The sequence below is a fragment of the Micropterus dolomieu genome, linkage group LG02 (assembly GCF_021292245.1).
Source record: "Micropterus dolomieu isolate WLL.071019.BEF.003 ecotype Adirondacks linkage group LG02, ASM2129224v1, whole genome shotgun sequence".
NCBI lineage: Eukaryota > Metazoa > Chordata > Actinopteri > Centrarchiformes > Centrarchidae > Micropterus > Micropterus dolomieu.
This window is the reverse complement of record NC_060151.1, coordinates 5,720,974-5,740,200: the sequence shown is the minus strand read 5'-3', so window position 1 is coordinate 5,740,200 and position 19,227 is coordinate 5,720,974. Positions and strand designations below refer to the sequence as shown.

General features: G+C 40.7%; 1 protein-coding gene and 1 pseudogene across 4 annotated transcripts in view; both read right to left on the bottom strand.

Annotated features, from left to right (window-relative positions):
- LOC123984492 (thyroid hormone receptor alpha) overlaps positions 1-19,227 on the bottom strand; it is a 102,461-nt gene that overhangs the window by 41,697 nt on the left and 41,537 nt on the right. The gene's annotated exons all lie outside the window — the stretch shown is intronic.
- On the bottom strand, positions 8,067-8,185 carry LOC123967531 (annotated as a pseudogene).

Here is a 19,227-nt window from a genome sequence, read left to right as displayed (position 1 = left end):
TCAGTGGTTAGACATACATACTAAATCAATGCACTGCACATCAACTACAGAGAGATCAGTATGTACACTCTGCTTTGTACACGCCGTACCAGTCTGCCTGGCAATAAGATGGTACACACTGGTATTACAACACACACACATAACACACATGTACGCACGCACGCACGCACGCACGCACGCACGCACGCACGCACGCACGCACGCACGCACGCACGCACACTGTAAGATCTCTTACTATATTGATGCTTTATTGATGCTTGTATGTTGTTTGTCAAAATTAAGTCACTTTGAATAAAAGTGTCTGCCATATGAGTAAATATAAATGTAACTTTTTACCGTCATCACCATCTTAGTTCAGCATCTTAGCATGCTAACAATTGCAAAGCAGCACTAAAAGTGCAACACACAGATGAGGCTAATAGAAATGCCATAAGCTTTGCAGGTATTTCGGTTAATTTGGGATTACCAAAGTTACACCAAATAATCCTGGGGGGAATGTTAATGTCTGTACCAAATTTCATGGCAGGCCGCCCTTTAGTTGTCAAAATGACAAACGTAAACCGTACTGGTGGCGAAAAATTGTCTGGGAACTATACATTTCTGGACAAACTTTTGTGCCAATCCATTAAAAGGTTGTCAAGGCATTTCACTAAATACAAAAATACAAACCGGCCTATTGCCATCCTATGCCAGCGGCATGGCTAAAAACAACACTGATTGGCAGACGAGTAATATACTGTGACTATCTGCCCTCCCTGGTCATCCACACATAGTGAACCTTGGTTTTTTCTGCTTTCACTCCCTTAATTTACAGGCTTATGGCACAGTCACTGTTTGAGCTAGGCATGTCATATATTGTTATTTTCAGGATTAGTGTACGGTGGCTTGCTTTCTCTCAGGTTACTCAGAAATGCCATCAATTGGCATGTGAGTAGTACTCCCTAGGGCAACTTTTAGAACCTTCGTGCTGTCAAAAAATTCAACGTTCATCTTGGAAATACTTTGACAAGACAATCTCAACTTAAGGCCTACTTACTGGCCCTTTCTAGAGCTTTCAACAGTCTCACACAGTCAGCAGATGGAGCTGACATGTTGACAGGCAATCTCAGTTTTTGTTAGGATTTCTTCAAACAAATCCTAACCTTTTAAAGGTTAAAGCTGCATTAATCAATATTTTACATTAACAATGGATCAAATGACTATGTGTAATGTCACTTGTGGTGATGAAGCCACACAGAATTATCACCCGACTCGTAACCATAACCTCAACTCTATGAGTTATGTTTTAGCGTCTTTCTGCTTATTGTTTTGGTTTTATGGCATTCATGTTTGGTTCACACTCAGCACTCTCATTAGTGTCCATTTTAGCAACTGCAGCCAGCTGTCTTCAGCAAAAAAACCTCTGATAAACCCACTGGACAGTACCTAAACAGCAGACTACTAGCTGGTGAACACAGTGGAGCATTTAGCAGCTAAAGAGCTAGATATTTACCCCAGGTGGTGGAGACCATAAACAGAGCTAAAAGGAGAGGGGCTTTTGGACATGCACTCATCAGGTGCACAGAAACACAACTGAATGAATGCTATTGTTGATCTTAATTTGCTGTAAATATGCAACCGTTTGCTAATACCTTGACCATAGCAACTTTATATGGTGATATACTGTATGTGGTGTTTACAGCTTAGAAATAGTAGTTTGGCATAACAATCATAAATAAAGGTCGACATGGCAGCCCCTTCCTGACCTTTCAACTGTACCGAACTCGTCTTGGTCAGATCTGAAGTTATCAACTGTGAATATATAGATATTTATTCTCAATGGAGATCGGGGTTACAGCTATTACTGCAAAGAGTTAAGTGGATTCCACAATGACGTCAGTGCAATTTCTACCCATTATGAAGCAACAGAATGGTGCGTTGTCCTGAAGCCCAGACAGTCCAGACAGTCCAGACAGTCCAGACAGAGGAGATTAAGTGTTTGAATGTCATTTTGGAATTATTTCTGCTCTCTACCTTTTCATTCACCCTCTCGCCTCCTCCAGCTCTGCCTTCACCTGAATGAAATAGCAACCGTCCCTCTGACATTTTGTTTAAAGTACAAGTTCCTTCTCCAGCCAAACTGCTCTGAGCATGTGGTGAAACAGTTAAGTCTAAATGTACTTATTATTTCAAACTGACACAGAAAAGGAAAAAGGGGGAAACTTAATTCCATATCCATGCCATCCCTTTTCATTTCAGCCTCTGTTCTCCCCTTCCTCGATCTCTTTCGCCCTCGTTCTTTCCAGTCCCCATTTCACTCTGTGCCAGCAGCATTGCGTCCTCCTCCGTTCCTCCCTCGCTCCAGTTTCATTCTTTTATTTACAGCAATCATCTGCTCTGTGTGTTCATTGTTTTCCCTGCTCTCATTGACTATGTATTGCTGCCATTTCTCTGCCAGCGACCGTAATTAGCGACTGATGAGTGTGCGTGTGTGTGAGCGAGCTTGCAAGTGCAAATTTGTGAGCGCATTTCTCAGCAAGTGTGCATGTATAAGTGATTTATGTGACTTTGTGTCTGTGGGTGTCTTCCTGCGCACAACTGTGTATGTACTAATGAGTTAGCGCACATGCAGATCCCTACGGTTTGCATCACCAGAAAGCAACCACTTGCTTTAAAATATCAGTGCAACAATGATCCGACATTAAGTAAGTGACTACTGGTGGTCAGAATGTGACACCTGGTTAAAAGTGAAATGCTGTGAACATCACTGCATTATTTAATGAACAAAATGGTGTTTTGTGTAATTTATGTGTTACTTGAATGAGGACATGTATACTGGTTAAGTGAGACAATTGGTAGAAGAGAGCACTACAGTACAGTACAGGTAAGCCTCCTCGAATTTGTTGAGTATAAGCTAATAAATTTTTGCCCTTTTGGCAGGCACTCCATCCCTCTCACATTCACGCATCCTTGAATCCTCGCGCTGCTGTTCTTCTTGTTGGACTACTCTTATTCCTTTTGTTGTTTTATTGGCGGGTGCCGCTGGATGTGTATAAAGTTTATGACTTCCCGTCACTAGATGTTACAGCTAATGTTCTACATACTGCTTCCTGCTTTACCAGAGGGGAATTTTGGAAACATATCAAATACGCCTAGCAAAAGGTTAAAAATGAGACAGGTTTATGGGAATGTGTAAGCACAGCGGGAGAAAAAGGTAAAATATGGGAGAATCCCGGGAGGGGTGACAGGTATGGGGTGTGGACATGTGTGTGTGAGGGAGCACTTTCTGGCACTATAAGAACTTTGTCTCGGCTCTTTCTCCTGGGCAATAACGGCAATTTTGTATTTCTTCCTGTCAAAATCTACACTTATGACAAATAATATTTTAAAGTACCAGTGTGTGTGATTTAAATGCATTTCTGTAAGACCAGCTGAAAGGAATATATTGGCTTTGAGGATCAGAAAAAAAAAGAAAAATGGGAATCCTTGAGAAAATGGGAAGAGGAGATTACCACTGAGCAGGTGAAGGCAATTTTTTATGTTTTTATTTAAGTTAAAAAAAAAACAGAAGAATATTACTTGCAAAAAAATGCTTTGAACTGTGACACTCCCCTCACATGTCTTTCTTATTGTTGCACCAGTGTGCTCCCTTTCCTCTGTACACAACATCCAGAAGTCATAGAACTGTAGTTGTAACTTCTGTTTTATGTCTATAAGTGTGTTTTCATGACCCAGAGTCGTTTTTCCCGAAATTGAAAGTGTGCCGCTGACACAGTCACTGCGCCTTGCCTTGCCTTGCCTTGCCTTGGCTTTTAAGCTTAAACTTAACAATCTCAGGAAACACAACTGATGATGGACACGCACACAAGCTGTCGAGGGCGCTGACCCAGGTCCTGATTCTAATCTGAGCCATCCGGATGCAGTAAACCTCACCCATGTACTCATGTACAGATAAAAAAAGAAGTATTTTACATAATGTCAGAGTAATTCCACCAGCTTTATAGAGGCACTTCAGTTGTTTCAAACACCAGGTTCTGGGATAGCATGTTATCATATAGCAAACCTCACTGCGTTTTTACTGGGCTGATTATTTGCATTATCCATTAATCTGTTGATTATTGATTTGATTTATAATTTACAATTTAAAATGTCAAAAACTAGCAGTTTTGTGTCTAAACACTAGAACCAGATTTAAAAAAGTTATTAAAGAGGTCATATTATGCTCATTTTCAGGTTCAAAATCTTATTTAGGGGTTGTACCAGAACAGGTTTACATATTTTTGCTGCAGCTTCTCTTTTCACCCTGTGTTGAAGGCTTCGTTTTAGCTATGGAGTGATACATCTTGTCTCTAAATGATCTTTGTTGGGAGTTGCACATGCGCAGTTGCTAGTTATGGAATACTAGCCAATCAGAAGCAGAGAAGGGCAGGTCAGTGAGAAGCCGGTAAACCGCTTCGATTCAGCCGTATATCCCCTTACCAGCTTGGCAACATGGACTGGAGCAAGAGCTTCAGAGTGGTGAGTTATTAATCTGTAACAAAAGTATTTTTCATCCATAAAGTTTTAACTGAGCTCTGTCTCTACATCACAGTAACAACTTTATGTCCATTGACTGCCTGGAGGGAAGCTAGTGTTTGGAAGGGAGAGGAGAGCTGTGCTGCAGCCCAGTGTTTTTCCACCGGTGTTTTTGAGAGCGTGTCGGACTAGTCGCTCAGCGAGCATTATGACGCACATTTTGCTGTGAGATCACAGGCATGAAAGGGAAACAGCTGGACTACTAACGAGCTGTTTTCAGGCAGTTCAGAGCAGAGCTTTCTGTGGGAGATGGGAACTCCCTTTGGGCTGGACTTTGGGCTTTTTCACTTTGCAAAACTATAACATGCACAAAAAAGATATATAACTCAATAAAGGAGAGGGGAAAAGCCAAAAAGCATAATACCACCTCTTTAAAAAAAAATTAAACAGAGGAAATAGGCAAATCCTGAATTGAATTTCTTATATTAGCAAATATTTGGTAACTTTTCTTGATGACTTTAATTGAGTATTAAAATAGTCAGACATCTTCAGGTGAATGGCAGAAAATGTGTTGGCATTGAGTTTCTTAGCCAAATATTCACAGCTTCTCAAATGTGAGGATTTGCTGCTTATCTGTGTTTTATATAATTATAAAATGATTACGTTTAGATTTTGGACTGTTGACTGTGAAAAGAAATTTTTTGACCATATACAGGATTTTTTCAGGGGGGTAGTAGACACCCTGAAACTACTAGTGTCGCGGAGCGGGCGTGTTATGGATACGTGGAGTTGTCGTACACAAATTTTTGCCAGTTTAGGCTCGTCACATTCTCCGTTCCTCACAAACATTTTTACCACTAAAGTTACCACCTCCTGATGGAGCTTGCTACAGTTATGCTATATTCAGATATTGGTGACAAGACCATGAATAGGGCCATATGAATCCTGTTTTAATCTGTTGCCAGATTCCGTTAAATTTTAAATGTTAGTTTTCCGTTTCCGTGTTTTACAATTTAAGCACATTAGGTCAAAAGAAAGAGTGTGTAATCGAGTGGTGGAAGAATAAAATTTCAAAAATTCAATGAGAAATATTATATATTGAATCAATATCAATGAATTTGATGCATCATGCAATACAGAAATATTCAAATGTTTCTGTTCGTTTGGCTGAAGTGCTGCGGGCAAAAACACTAATAATGTGGGACGGCCCCAGGACCGGGCCCTCTCTTGTTGTTTGTATCTTGCTGTGTTTTGTCCCTTTAATTGGTGTGTGGAGTTGATACCTGGTGTGAGATGCAACACACCTGAGCAGGTGGGGCTCAGGTGGCTATAAAGGAGCCTGCTTGATGATTTGACTCCCTGTCTTCTCCTGGCCTGCTGACTGATGTTGTTTGGTTCTTTGTGTTCTACACCCATACACTCCACTCACACATACACTGCATACGTACTGATCTGACAGACACCTACAATTGTATATTTTGTTTAATTTACTTATTAAAATATCTATTATTATTTTCAGGGAATCACTGATATATTGTTACCAGGGGTCTTCAAAGTCTGACAATGTGGGTCCCCCCTCACACAAATGTCATGTCATAACTTTTGAAACTATAGTTTCCAGAATTTGGGAGCTTTGGTGGTTGTAAAAAAATCAATATAATGTTGCCATGGAGCCAGTAAGTATTATAACTAAGTCAGTATTTTTAGCCCATATTTGTTTACATTTTGGAAAAATCACACTACTTGTATCAGAATTTGCTATTAGCAGTTGCAATGTACCCACGGCTGTACAGACAACTGTCTGCATTCCTGTGACGTTTATTAGTGATGCACATCAGAGATAAGGATATAAACAATTGGGCTCTATGGGTTTTAAAGCACCTTCATTGCCTGCATGCCTCACCTACTGACCGTGTTGGTAAAAGGTCCGAATAAATAGGCCAAACTACAATAAATACTTTCCTGTTTGTTTTTACCAGCATGCACCTGTCTGTCTAGCATCTCTCCCTCCACGTCCCCCCTTCAACTCTCCCACAGCCTCCCGGGGGAGATGTGCCCCATAGTTTGAAAACCTCTGTGAAAGACTTATTGAAAAATGATTTATTAAAATAAAAAGCTGCTCTACTTTAAATCTTTTATTAAATTATTATGGTGTATTCAAATTGCATGTTTGTTACATTCAAATGTTCTAAACTGTATTCTTCATAGATTGCATGGAAAACAACATTTAATAGCTAATGGAAAATGTAAATAATCCATAGTTGAAGGTCTAATAACTGCAGATATATTTATTCCAGCACACCCACTGGCTTGAAGCACTGCCAGGACATAGATGAAACACAGATGTCCTGTGTTTTGAACATATTTAATGCTTTTTCTGTAGGAGGTCTGACTCACAGACAAAACGCCTCCTGAACAACGATTCAGCAAAGTACAAGGCAGTGCTGTAACGTACACAAGCAGGAGAGTGGGGAGGCAAGTTAGGGCAGACGCAGACATATTTGCATCTAGCCAAACACTAAATACACAACAGCCATGTTCTTGGCACTGGCAGTTAAAATTCAAATGTCCTTTCCATTAGTCACTTAAAGATACAAACAAGCTCACACACACGCTGAAGCAACATAAAAGCAAAGACTGACCTTCTGAAATCATAGCTTTCTCTCCCCTCTGTCTCCATAAACCTGCAGTCTCTCATCCTCCACCTCTCCTTTGTCTCAATCCCATTCATCCTCCCTGTTCTCTCCCTCTCTAATGATCAGCCAGTGTGAGGGGTTGCCAAGAATGTAAGTCTGCCATGGTTGACCTTCCTTTCGCCTCTCCTCTCTGTCTATGTGGATGTGTAAGAATGACTGCGCTCCCCCTCATCTCTCTGTGTACTGTTGTTGTTATTCATTCAGCAGAAGCTGTGGCCCTGCTGCAGCTGCACAATTGACCCTGCTGCTGGAAACATGTAGGAACAATCATAATCTGATACCCAGGGTTGTTGCCCAAGCAAGAACAAAAACAGCGCTGACTTTGGACTTTAACTAATTCAACTGCATTGCTTCACTGCATTTTCTTCATTTTAACCCTTTTTCTGCTGCACGTTTACAGTTTCAGTTTATCGTGTCGTTGTTTGTCTTTGTTTCAGCAAGACATTTTTTGTTGCATTTAACTTCATGGCAATACGCTCTCACTTGTTTCTGTCACAGCTCTGCTCTGGTGACAAGTTGCTGGCAGCTGTACTAATATTTGTAATGTTTGTACCTGTGAGATTGTGAATCAAAAAACAAAAACAGAGTGAAACAAAGTAGTCTTAGCATTAGAGGGCGTCAGTTATGCTAATGATAAGATATCTTGAACAAGCATCTCTTCATGATCAGGTGACAGTCATCAGGTTGAAACAAGGAATTTACGACCAAATATATGCATTCACACACTGGTGGAACAGCCACCATGGGCAATTCGGGGTTCAGTATCTCGCCCAAGGACACTTCGACATGCAGCCTAGAGGAGCCAGGGACTGAATGGCTGCCCTTCTGATTAACAGGCAACCCGCTCTACCTCCTGAACGACAGCCGCCCCTGTAAAGCTTACAGCACCAGGTATTCCCAGGCAGTCTCCCATCTAAGTACTAACCAGGACCGACCCTTTTTAGCTTCCGAGATCTGACGAGATCAGGCATGTTGAGAGTGGTATGGCCGTAAGGCAGGGTCATGCTACACTTGATCGTCAGTCAATGCAGCAAAGAACAGTGGTAGTTTTTTGCCATTTGTGTTCTGTATGCATTTTATTTTATGATGCATACACATATAAAAATATAGCCTTATCAAAGACTCAGGTCGTAAATCAAATGTAACTTAGTACTGTCAGTGCATTCTAAATTATTTTGTTTACAACCACTTTCATTGTAGCGTGTTATTTGCCTGGTCACTTGCAGTTTTTTTTGAGCTTCGCTGTGTAGAATGATGTATGTGCAGAGTTTGACATCAGAAACCTCCAGTTTTGAAATAAACAAAAACAATATTTGTATATTTAAAGATTTTGTATGGTTGATGAGGGAGAAGCAGCAGATGTGTCATGGTTTGGGAGAGCGCAAAGCAGGTGAGAGCCCAAATGGAAGACACTGAGAGCGGAGATGCAGTTGAGGGAATTTAATCCACACAGAAGCAAAATAACAAGGTTTACAGCGAAACAGGCAGGACGCTCCACACATGACAGGACAATGACCGGACGGGGACTGAACAGATACACCAAACATATATACACCAGGGACTACCGAGCAGGCGGGAGCAACACAGGTGAGAGGGATCGGGACTAACAAGACAGGCAGGCAGAGAGACAGCAGGGGAAAACAGGTTGCTTCTCAGGTCTCTTATTTGTCGTTTCCTCGCTCCTCGCTTGAACCGGAAGTTGGCCGTAGAAAGAGTTTTCTTTCTTTTAGTTCTCCCATCAACTTTTATAATGAAGACAATTAAAGTCAGAGAGTCTGTCTGCAAGAAACGCGTTTTACATAATTTGTCGTAATTTCTATTTAGTCACATGTGAGGCTGCTCATTCCTGTGTTTAGTCCACGTAAGGAGTCGGACAAGTCACTTAACTGCACCAAAGTATCTAATGAAGCGAGCAAAGCATCTGATGTTATGTCAAAGTCGACGCTAAGTTTTCTTTACTCGCGATTTACTCGCGAGTAAAATCAGCTGATGAAAGAAAGAATGAAAGCGCTGCTGCGCTAAAAAAAAGCGTCAAATTGATTTGACGGAACGCAGTGATCGATCTGTGACGAGTGATCAAATCAAATGTAGACTATGCAGTAGTGTTAAAGGATATCAGAAGAGGAAATAAACGGAAAGCCAAAAACTTAGCGTCGACTTTGATACAAGTTACATCATTTCAATTTCCCTGAAACATTTAGGCTAGGCTAATAAATCCCAAGACACCATGGATATATTCTGGGAAACATATTTCCTTGTTCCTACTCTTCTGGCTTGGTTACCTGGAAAAGATGCAAGTGAGGGAAACGTCAAGACTTGAGAAGCACCCACAGAGAGACAGGCATGCAGAGGGATTACTGGGGGAACAGTCAAAACACAGGTTACTGAACCCTAAACACAGAAATCAAAATAAAGATGTGACAGGTCAGAATAATATAAATAAGAAACTAATCCAGACACAAGCAGACAGATCACAAATAAAATACAACCAACAGGGAAAACAAACTGAAGCCAGGATTAAACAGAAAATGCAAATGAACAATGGAATAAACAAGGTTGAACAGAGAACACAAGACAAGGAACAAAACCCCAAAACAGAAAACGTGGATGAACTGTTACACAGAATGGGTAAGGGAACAGGGACAGGACCAACCAGAAAACAGGACAACACTAAACATGGAACAGATCAGAAATAAGGAAAATACCAAACACCACTAAACAGCTGACAGATCATAACCAGAAAAACAATAACATCAGGAAGAGGAAGCACCAAAGGTAGCAAACTATAAACTAAGTCTTAACGCAAGGCGTTAGCAACAGAACAAACAGGGGCCGAACTAATAACACAGAGTGGCTAAAGGAGACAAGATAACAGAACAACACAGACAAACTCAACAACAGACTAAGATAACTGAACAAAAGAGATTAACACTAGCAGACTAGACACAGGACAACAGACAGGACTGAAACCCAAAACACAAACAGACTAAATAACAGATACTGAACTGACCAAATAAACTCACAGAGAGCTAAACTAAAGATAGCCGACAGGCAGAATGTGACAAGATGCAATTTAAATAGTGTTTAAAGAGTAATTGAACTTTTGTGATGGCCTGAGACTTCAGGCCTCCCCTCAGACAAAGCTTGGGAAACGGCGCCCCCCCACCACATCTTTAGTTTACTTGGAAAGTTTCGCTCAATTCCTGGATGCTTCTGTGATCATGATTATATTATTTGATCCCATAGACACTCAACATTTGAGCCAAAATAGCATAATATTGCTGTTTAACGTAACTTCGGATTACAGGAAATAGTTTTGAAAAAGGTCTGTCCTAAGGCATTTATTAGTTTCTGACTCTGATGGGGGGAAAACAGTTCCCAAAAACTACTGTATCTCTGAACTCTCATGCATGTAGGCTATTCTATGTGCTCTCCTTTCACTTCCATTCACTGAGCCTCCCCAGAAACTGTTCTCACACTTTGAAAACCACTGACCTACAGCATTAATAAGAGAAAGAAGAAACAACATGACAGTGGCGGAGATACTGGTAGATATTCAGCGCTTCCTAAGAACTGCAATACACTCTTACAACTCTGTTTCACCACATTTATTTCTAACGTATATCAAACCTGCATGATAACTCTTTCAACACAACCACATCTAGTTAATATTTGATCACTGGAAGAATGTGATGCCGGGTTTAATGTAAAGTTGGGGAGGCGCGCATGCGAACGAATTGCACATCATTTCTAATTTGTTTAAACCTGATATTTTGAAATGTAAGCATTATGAAGCTAAAAAAAACAGACAAACTAGACACCATGTACCAGTTACAACTTCCACAACCTGTTCTGGTGTTATAAAACAAAATCTTCACGCTCTGGTGCTCCTGCCAAGGTACATTTTCTTTGTTGTATCTTTAACAGAATCTCATTTAGGAGTGTTGCTGCTGAGGATAAACAGTGCTCTGACCCTGAGGACAGCCTCGGCAGTGGGACTATTCTGTTATTAGGTGGATTCAATAATCTCTAGTCTTGCCTTCCTCCCTCTGACCTCACCTTTGTCTTTTAATAATTTCCTTATATATGAACTGTAATTCCTCTCTCCGCTCCTCAGCCATCCGATCTAATATTTGATATTATCAGTATTCTGAAAATGTAGATATTGGAATTGAGGAATAAACCTGGAGAAAACCTGAATTCCAACACTGTACTACCTGCCAGTATCTCGATGTATGTGAGCTCCTCTTTTTAACCTTTTCTTCTCCGTCTTCCTCACAGTATCCATATGCTCCCAGTTCAAAAATTTTAAATCAATAGGCGTTCTGTAGAGAATTAAAGGCTGTTTGTCTTTTTGTAACTATTGTTCAGTCAGCTTTAAAATCTGTGCTGTCTCGGTGCCCCATCATTACTTCAGCAGCATAATGCATTACGCATGAGGAATTTCATTCTCATCATTGCTCTCTGCATCACAAGGTTGGATGGACTTCCTTAGTGACAGGAAGAAATGTTCATCTCACGATATTCTTCTATAAAGATCTCCTGTTAAAGCAGCCAAACTACTTCACGTGTTTTCTCTCATTTATATCTACAGTAACAATCCAAAAAACTTCTTAACCTTAGCTACACCATATGGAGTTCAATGAACTGCAAACTGCCCTCAAGCAAGACCCGTTCACTCCCCTTGGAGATTTCAAAGCTTTATTATCGGATGCTTTTTTTATGACTCAAATCGTTTTTATTAATTCTTTGTCGAATATGCTATAAATATCAGTGTAAAGTCAATGTTGATTACTAAATTGTGTAAATGGCTAACCTCTACTGAGTTAGCTAAGCTAAACTACGGAGAGTCACCCTGCATAAAGTCATGCTCACAGCTGTGAAGTTTTTTTAATCAGATGCAAAGCACCTCATGAAACTGGGTTGAACAGGGATGTACAACAACTAAGTAGATTTGCTCAAAGTACAACTCTGGAACTATTATTATTCCATTATTATTATTATTATATAGCACCTTTTTTAAAAAACATAAAATAGCAAAGCTCATCCAAGAGAAAAACAACTTTTACTGCACAGCTATAGTTACTGACATCACTGAGATAAAATTACAAACAGTAACACCGGATGACATGCCGCATCGTTTCCTGTGAATCTTTGTCCATGTAGGCAATTCAAATCCAGCACGGGAACGGCTATGCGAGAATACTCTGCTCATTTGGAGGTGGCTCAGTTGTTTCGGTTGTGAAGGAAAGTTAGTTAGTTTCTTGACGGACAGATGGCTTTATTTGTTGCTATAGTAACTGCTAACTACTGCTAACAGTAGCTGCCAGTAGCTCAGTTAAATGGAAGAAAATTTATTCTGTGGGCACCCGGAGCTCCACAATTCAACACCTTTACTGTACAGAGCGAGGACAAAAAAGGAGAGGGCTTGGAGAAAAGTGAGAGAAACCATAGCACTGCACGGTAAATTTTGAAAAGATCTAACGGATACTTCCAGCTGTCGGCTGCATGCTAGGAACTGAGATTGAGATTCTTGATACCTCATTAATGCTGCCACGTGACTGTCATAGCAACGTTCCAACCTTAAAATGTTATTATTATTGGTAAAATACTGGATCAAATGTCCAGCTAAAGACCAGCTGCGTGCCTAAATATTCTTTAGAATCCATGGGTTCCAATTTGCACGCAAAAGATGGAAATGATTGCAATACAGTTTATTTGGGTTACTTCTGCTTGAACACTAAACATCAGGCTTTTTTCAGCATTTCAGCACTGATCCATTAATGAACCAAACCTTAAAACAAAAGCAGAGAAGCTGACAGAAAAGGAAGGTGGGATGCAGGTGAGAATGAGAGATCAAAATAGAGTAGCAGTGATCAAAAGAGAAGGAAAGACAATGACAACTACAGACAAGAAAAAAGAAAATAAATAAACTCGACATGTGTGTGACAGCTGTACTGTCCATGTAAGTATGCACATGTATTACCAGGGGTAACACGTAGGAGTGTGTATTACTGTATGTGTATGCACACATGCCTCTTTATGCTGTGTCCGTTCGAGTTAAGTGACGGGAGGCGGAAAAGGTCAACAACACATTCCATGGCCTCAAACACCCATTATATGTGAATTATAAAACTGAATGTGTGTACAGTATGAACACAACATAACACTACCTTTAATGGTAGATTCCTATATTCCTATATAGAGTGTCAGGAACGAAAGCGGCTGCAAGGTTTAGGTTTGAACAGATGCCCTTCATCCTGAGCAAAAATAAAGAAGCCAGAGTACAAATACAGTTTGAGTCAACAGCAGCATTTTACAGGTGCAGGGCATCTTGTTGTCAGCTGTCTCATTCATGCTCTGTATTGGTTCACTGGTGCTAAGCTGTTTAGCTAACAGCTGACCTATCCAGTCACATTCAAACAAGTGGACAAAATGACTCATATTATATTTGGCTTTACTGTATACAGCCAATCCCATTCAGTCAGAGGACTTCCCTGATAACAACATGAGCTAAAGCTCCCAGGGTAAATGTCCTGGGTGGCTTTCCTACCGATATACAGTAGGTAGAACATATTACTAGCATTCATGCTTTGCTTCAAGCTGCTCTGCATCTGCATGAGACTGAATAATGTGTTATTGAACAAGCCATGCTCTGTTGTTGAGGCTGAGTATCTATTCTTGCAAGGCCACCATGTCTTTAGATGTCCATAAGGTCCCATAGGTAAGTCAAAGCACCGTCAGGAGAAAGACAGAACAGAACAGCAACTGGGGTATCTGTTCATAGTACAGTCAGAGCAACTTAGGTTGCTTTTATAAAGAAGTCATTATTTTAAATTTTTCCTCCATGCCATAATAAAGTACCGTGTGATTTCATGCTGCACACTGAACGAGTAGATTTCCAGGAGTGCACAGAAAAAAAAAATTGGTTACCTTGCTGATGAGTTGGAGGTGTGCAGCCTGTTGCCTACCGCTCTTCGTCTAACAGCTCACTGTGGGTGTTCCTGACTGTTTTATTTGTCCATGCGATAGTTAAAACTGATCCACTGTCAAAAAATTTAGAAAATTACACTTTTCTTGTTTTGTAGACACATTTTTGATGAATGATTGCTGTCAGCATGAACCTTGGGTTACAAATTGAATGCGCTTTCTGCGACTGGAAAAGAATAAAAGCCTTTTAATGTAAAGAAGCGGCAGTGGGAAATGTTGCATTAACAACAGCAGTATCTTAATCCAGTTGTTCATACGGTAATTACAGTATCTCCAATCCTGGGAACTCCATCCCATTCAGTCAGATTTCCAACTGAAGTGGGTCCAGTCAGACCTGCATCCAACACTATGAAATATTTCTCTAATACGACATCTTTCAAAAAAAAAAAAAATTAAGTAAATTCTATCACTCTCACAGGTAAAAAAAATCCATTTCTTCTCATCTCATATCCCAGAATATGTCAGATGTTTTGAGAAAAAAAAAGATGTAAACCCAGCTGTGATTAAGGACTGGCATCCACCCTGAGGTGCACCGAGCAGCAGAATACTAAATGCTTCTCAGCAACATCCATTTATCATTTTCTTGTGTTATATGTTTTTACAGGCTTATCCTACATTTTGTGCTGCTAACATCCCACACTGGGATTATTAAAAGACTACTAGAGACATGCCTGTCACACATTAGTCCTATAGCAACAGTATTGATTGGCTCCTCTCAGTCAAAGCTTTTGTGGAGCTTTCATGCACATCCTGATCAGCACTGGGATTACTCTCACTGTGAACAGAAAAGTGTTCACAATGTTCTGGACCCTGTTGTGCAGACTGAGCGTCCTGTTGTTTTTCTTTTTCTCTAGTGCAGTTGGGAAATGATTGGATAAAATGGAATTGCTGCGATAAGAGGATCCGCTTGAGGAGGCGAAGTGAATCCACGTGTATGTGCCGCGTCGACTTCAGCTTTGGTGAACTTTGCCCTGCGAACTTGCGCCACTGAGTGACAGCAGCAACTCCGTCATTCATCAAATGTCAAGCTTAAGCCGTACCTACTGCTCAAAACCAACACATAGATAACAGGGCATGGGGCTTTCATTGGGCTGCTGGCCAGTAAACATTTGATAGCAATGATAGCAAAATAGCAATAAATTTAATAAATTAAAATCACCATGGCATGTTATATAACTGACAGACTGAAATCGGCTTACAGAGAGCATACTTACCCTCGTAGTGTGGATGCCATGATAGGGACATGACATGGATATCTTTTTTGCATTAGGTTTAAGGCTTTAAAGCAGAAGCACACTGGAACACTGAGACAGATGTTAACAAACACAGCTGTTGTTTGTAATGCTCCAATGATCAAGTGAGACAGTGCAGAAAAAACTTGCCTTTAATTCTGGAGAGAACCACAGAGCAAAACACTGCCTTTTTTATGAGGGTGACCTATATTACAGCAAAGTGCTGTAATCATGCATGTTTTAATGGGGGTGTTCTGGTTAAAAAGTAAGACCGAGGAGGGAGAAACAAGCAAGGGAGTGCTAATTAAAAAGATTCAAAATAAATACAAGAAATAACAATTAAATAGGTAAATTGGCTTCATTATGAAAGTTGTTGAGTTTTAAAAAGTTACAACAAACTTAATTCCAGTGTTTCAGTGTTTTTCTTCAAATGTAAAACTGCAGGATTTTAGGCCAGGCAATTGCATTAGAATGTTGATTAAACCATTGTTTGTATCCTCTTTGTAATGTGAAGAAAACTGACACCTCTTTGTTTAGTGCCAGAAGGACTGTTTTGTTTTGACTGTTTCATTGACACTTAAGATAGGTCAAGGTGTCAACCATTTTGGAGACAAGCCCAGTTGTTCTCTATGATTAGTTTAGAGCAAAAGACTGTTTATTCCTGTAGATTGAAGCGGGGTTTCACGTCTGGGATCGGTGCTCTTTTGTTCGACCAAAAGGTAGAACAGTAAGGTACACCCTTCCCAATTGGGTGACGACCAATGGCTATGGACCTAAGCCATTTGGAGGAAAATGGACCCGCCCACATACCTGGAGGATATTAACAATTTATTTTGTGAGAATCAGGACTGTAAGCTGTGGATCTGGGAGGAGAAGCAGCTTTTCAGTCCACTGCTGGATGCGGCTTTAGCTCAATCTGTTCGGACTTGACTGAAAGCTGTAAATCTGAACGGAGGACCAACTTTTCAGTCCACTGCAGTGTTATTTGTTTGTTCTGTAATGCCATGTCTTTATTCACTAATTTTTGTAATTAAATCTTTTTGTTAATTTTCATTGACTGAGCCTCTCCTTTCTCAAAATCTGAAAAAACGCAACAAAGTACAACCCAAGGAAAAGAAAAGGACACAGACATCGGCACAACTACCAAACAATAAGCTAGGGGAGGGTACAGATATAAACCAGGAGGTTGAGTTTGACAGCTATCAAATGTGATGACACCTTACACAGTGTCCTAACTGAATGTGACCAGATAAGCGTCCATGACAAAATCAGTTGCGTTGTTTTCTATTGAAAAGGTCCTAACTGGCAAGCGACGCAGCAGCCAGTAAGGACGATGTTATAGTACTATTGCTGAGGCTTGAAGCTAATTTTCACTAAAACACAGCACTTAACAAGGCATATAATACAAAGTTACACTGAGTAGTAAAATAAAAGCATGGGTATATGTATACAAAACAAAATGAATAGGATGCAAAGTTAATGGTTAGAGAGTTGACTTTCTTGTGTCATCTGGTAGTACGTCGACTGAGATCACTACCGAAGCTGAAACACAACTAACTATAAAGTACATGGTAGGTCTGAACGATTACAAGTTTTCAAATCTAAATTGCGATTTGAAAGAACGCGATCAGCTAATTGTGAAGACGGCGATTAAAATGTAGGTTAAATATACAGTGCATCTGATCCGTTTTAAACAGTCATGCAGGTACAAATTCATTGTGTTGTCATCCTTGTGTGACAGATCTGCTCGCCAATCACAAGCTCCACGCTTCCCCTGTTACAGTCCTACTCACCAATCAGAGCGGGCAGAGGGCGTGTAGATTTTACTACAACAAACGAAACGTGGGGTGATGGCGTCAGGTGAACCGACACAGGCAGCGGCTGGGCCGCGATTTTGTCTGGCGTCAACTCACACTGAAGTGAAGCAGCGAAGCGTTTAGCCTGCCCTACATTGTTGATGTGTTGTTAATTTGCCATTCTGTGTGCTTCAGTTACGGAGAACCGCCCTCTGTGGGCCCGTTCTGCTCTGTGCAGGCTACATTTCACACATGGAGCCTTTCAGAATAAGAGCGTTTCGCCAGCCTGACTTTGCTGACTTGTTCAGATTGTGTTAATTTGTTCAGTTGTCCTTGATTTTTTTTTGTGCTTCTACCATGATTAAGTAGGCTACGTAGTTAAATTGATTCTTCTTTTTTTAACTGTTTATTGTTGATATACAATCAAGAGTCTGCACAGGGTGCGGTTTTGTGTCTGACATCCTGTCCGGTTCATCTGCTCTGTGTTGCTTGACGCGGCTTCCCTCAAATGGAAGCTGATAAGGAATATATAACTTTAGCTAAACTTTTTTTTTTTTTAAATAATCGCAAATCAAATTGCAATCGCAATATCTGGCAGAAAAATCGCAATTAGATGTCCCCCCCAAATCGTTCTGCCCTAGTACATGGTAGGTATTAATGTTTCGTAATTTAAAAAAGATTTCTGATGGAGGAGTGTCCCCTCTCCTCCATCTGTGTACAGACACATCTGTCCATTGCCTGTAGAAAATGAGTTTCAGAGACCTCTGGTTTATTTCACTGTTATTTTTCAAGTGTAAAAATCTTCACTGAACCCAGGAGGCACTCAGTGGCATGAACACACACACACACACACACACACACACACACTCAGCATGACTGCCACAATGTCTCAGAGAGCCCAATCATGACTCATTCAATTCTCCCATTTCATTTACCCACGCACACAAACACACAGGAGATAATGGGACATCATCGAGAGACTTTCTTTAATGCTGCAGCAGAAACACTGAGCCACTTAAAATATATATGTGAATACATACACACACACACTTCACCAAGCCGTGTGATTGGTCCAAGTAGTTCACTGCCCTTCACACACACACGCACACACACACGCACAAACACACACACACACGCGCGTACTTGTGCGCATAATGGCACACAAATAAACCGCCAATTTGATTGGCCTACGTAGGCTCTGCGTTCCTTAGATCACTGCGTATCTGAGATCTTAGACACAGGTGGCTGGGGAAGGGTGTGTGTTGCCATAGCAACACGAAGCAGAGGGCGGGAACAAGGTATGGAACTATGATGTGAGGAGACTTTCAATGATGGAGGGTAATACATGTGTGAATCCCTGTGAATGACTGAGGGAGGGGTGGAAGGAAAGCACAGAGGGTGTCTGAGGTAAGTCCTGTTGGTGGAGTTACATCCATCTTTGTCTCTTTCTGTTCTCCCTCCCACATCATTCTGTCTCTTTCCCCATTCTCTACCTCCCATCTCTAAGCCATCTGTCTTTGTAATCTCTCCATTACTCTTTATCCACTACTTTTCTTCTCCCTCGTTTCCCTACTTTGGTCAACCAAAGATCACATTGTGGCCACATTACCAAGGTCCTGGATTATATCAGTGCGTTTCAAAGTACAGAGTTAACATGCAGCAGCAGTGCTGGATAATATTTCCATGCAGGGATCTCAACAATCGTCTTATGACTAAAGCTTTTTCACATGTAAAGTAGATCATAATGAAAAGATGGAAATCTGGACCATGTTTCTTCTTTTTTTAACCCTTACGCTGTCCACCTCTCCTTATGCAAGAGAAAATGTCTTGTTTTGGTACATGATGCAGGTTTATCCAGTCCAATTGGAAAGGGATACCCTAAGTGATGGGCAGCAGAATACTCAAAGTTTCTTTCACATAATTATTCCATTGCAGTTTTGCAACATGAAGGCAGTTGTAAGAATTTGATGACAACAGCAACTGAGAAAAAGAGATAGTGATACAAACCAGGCCAGCACA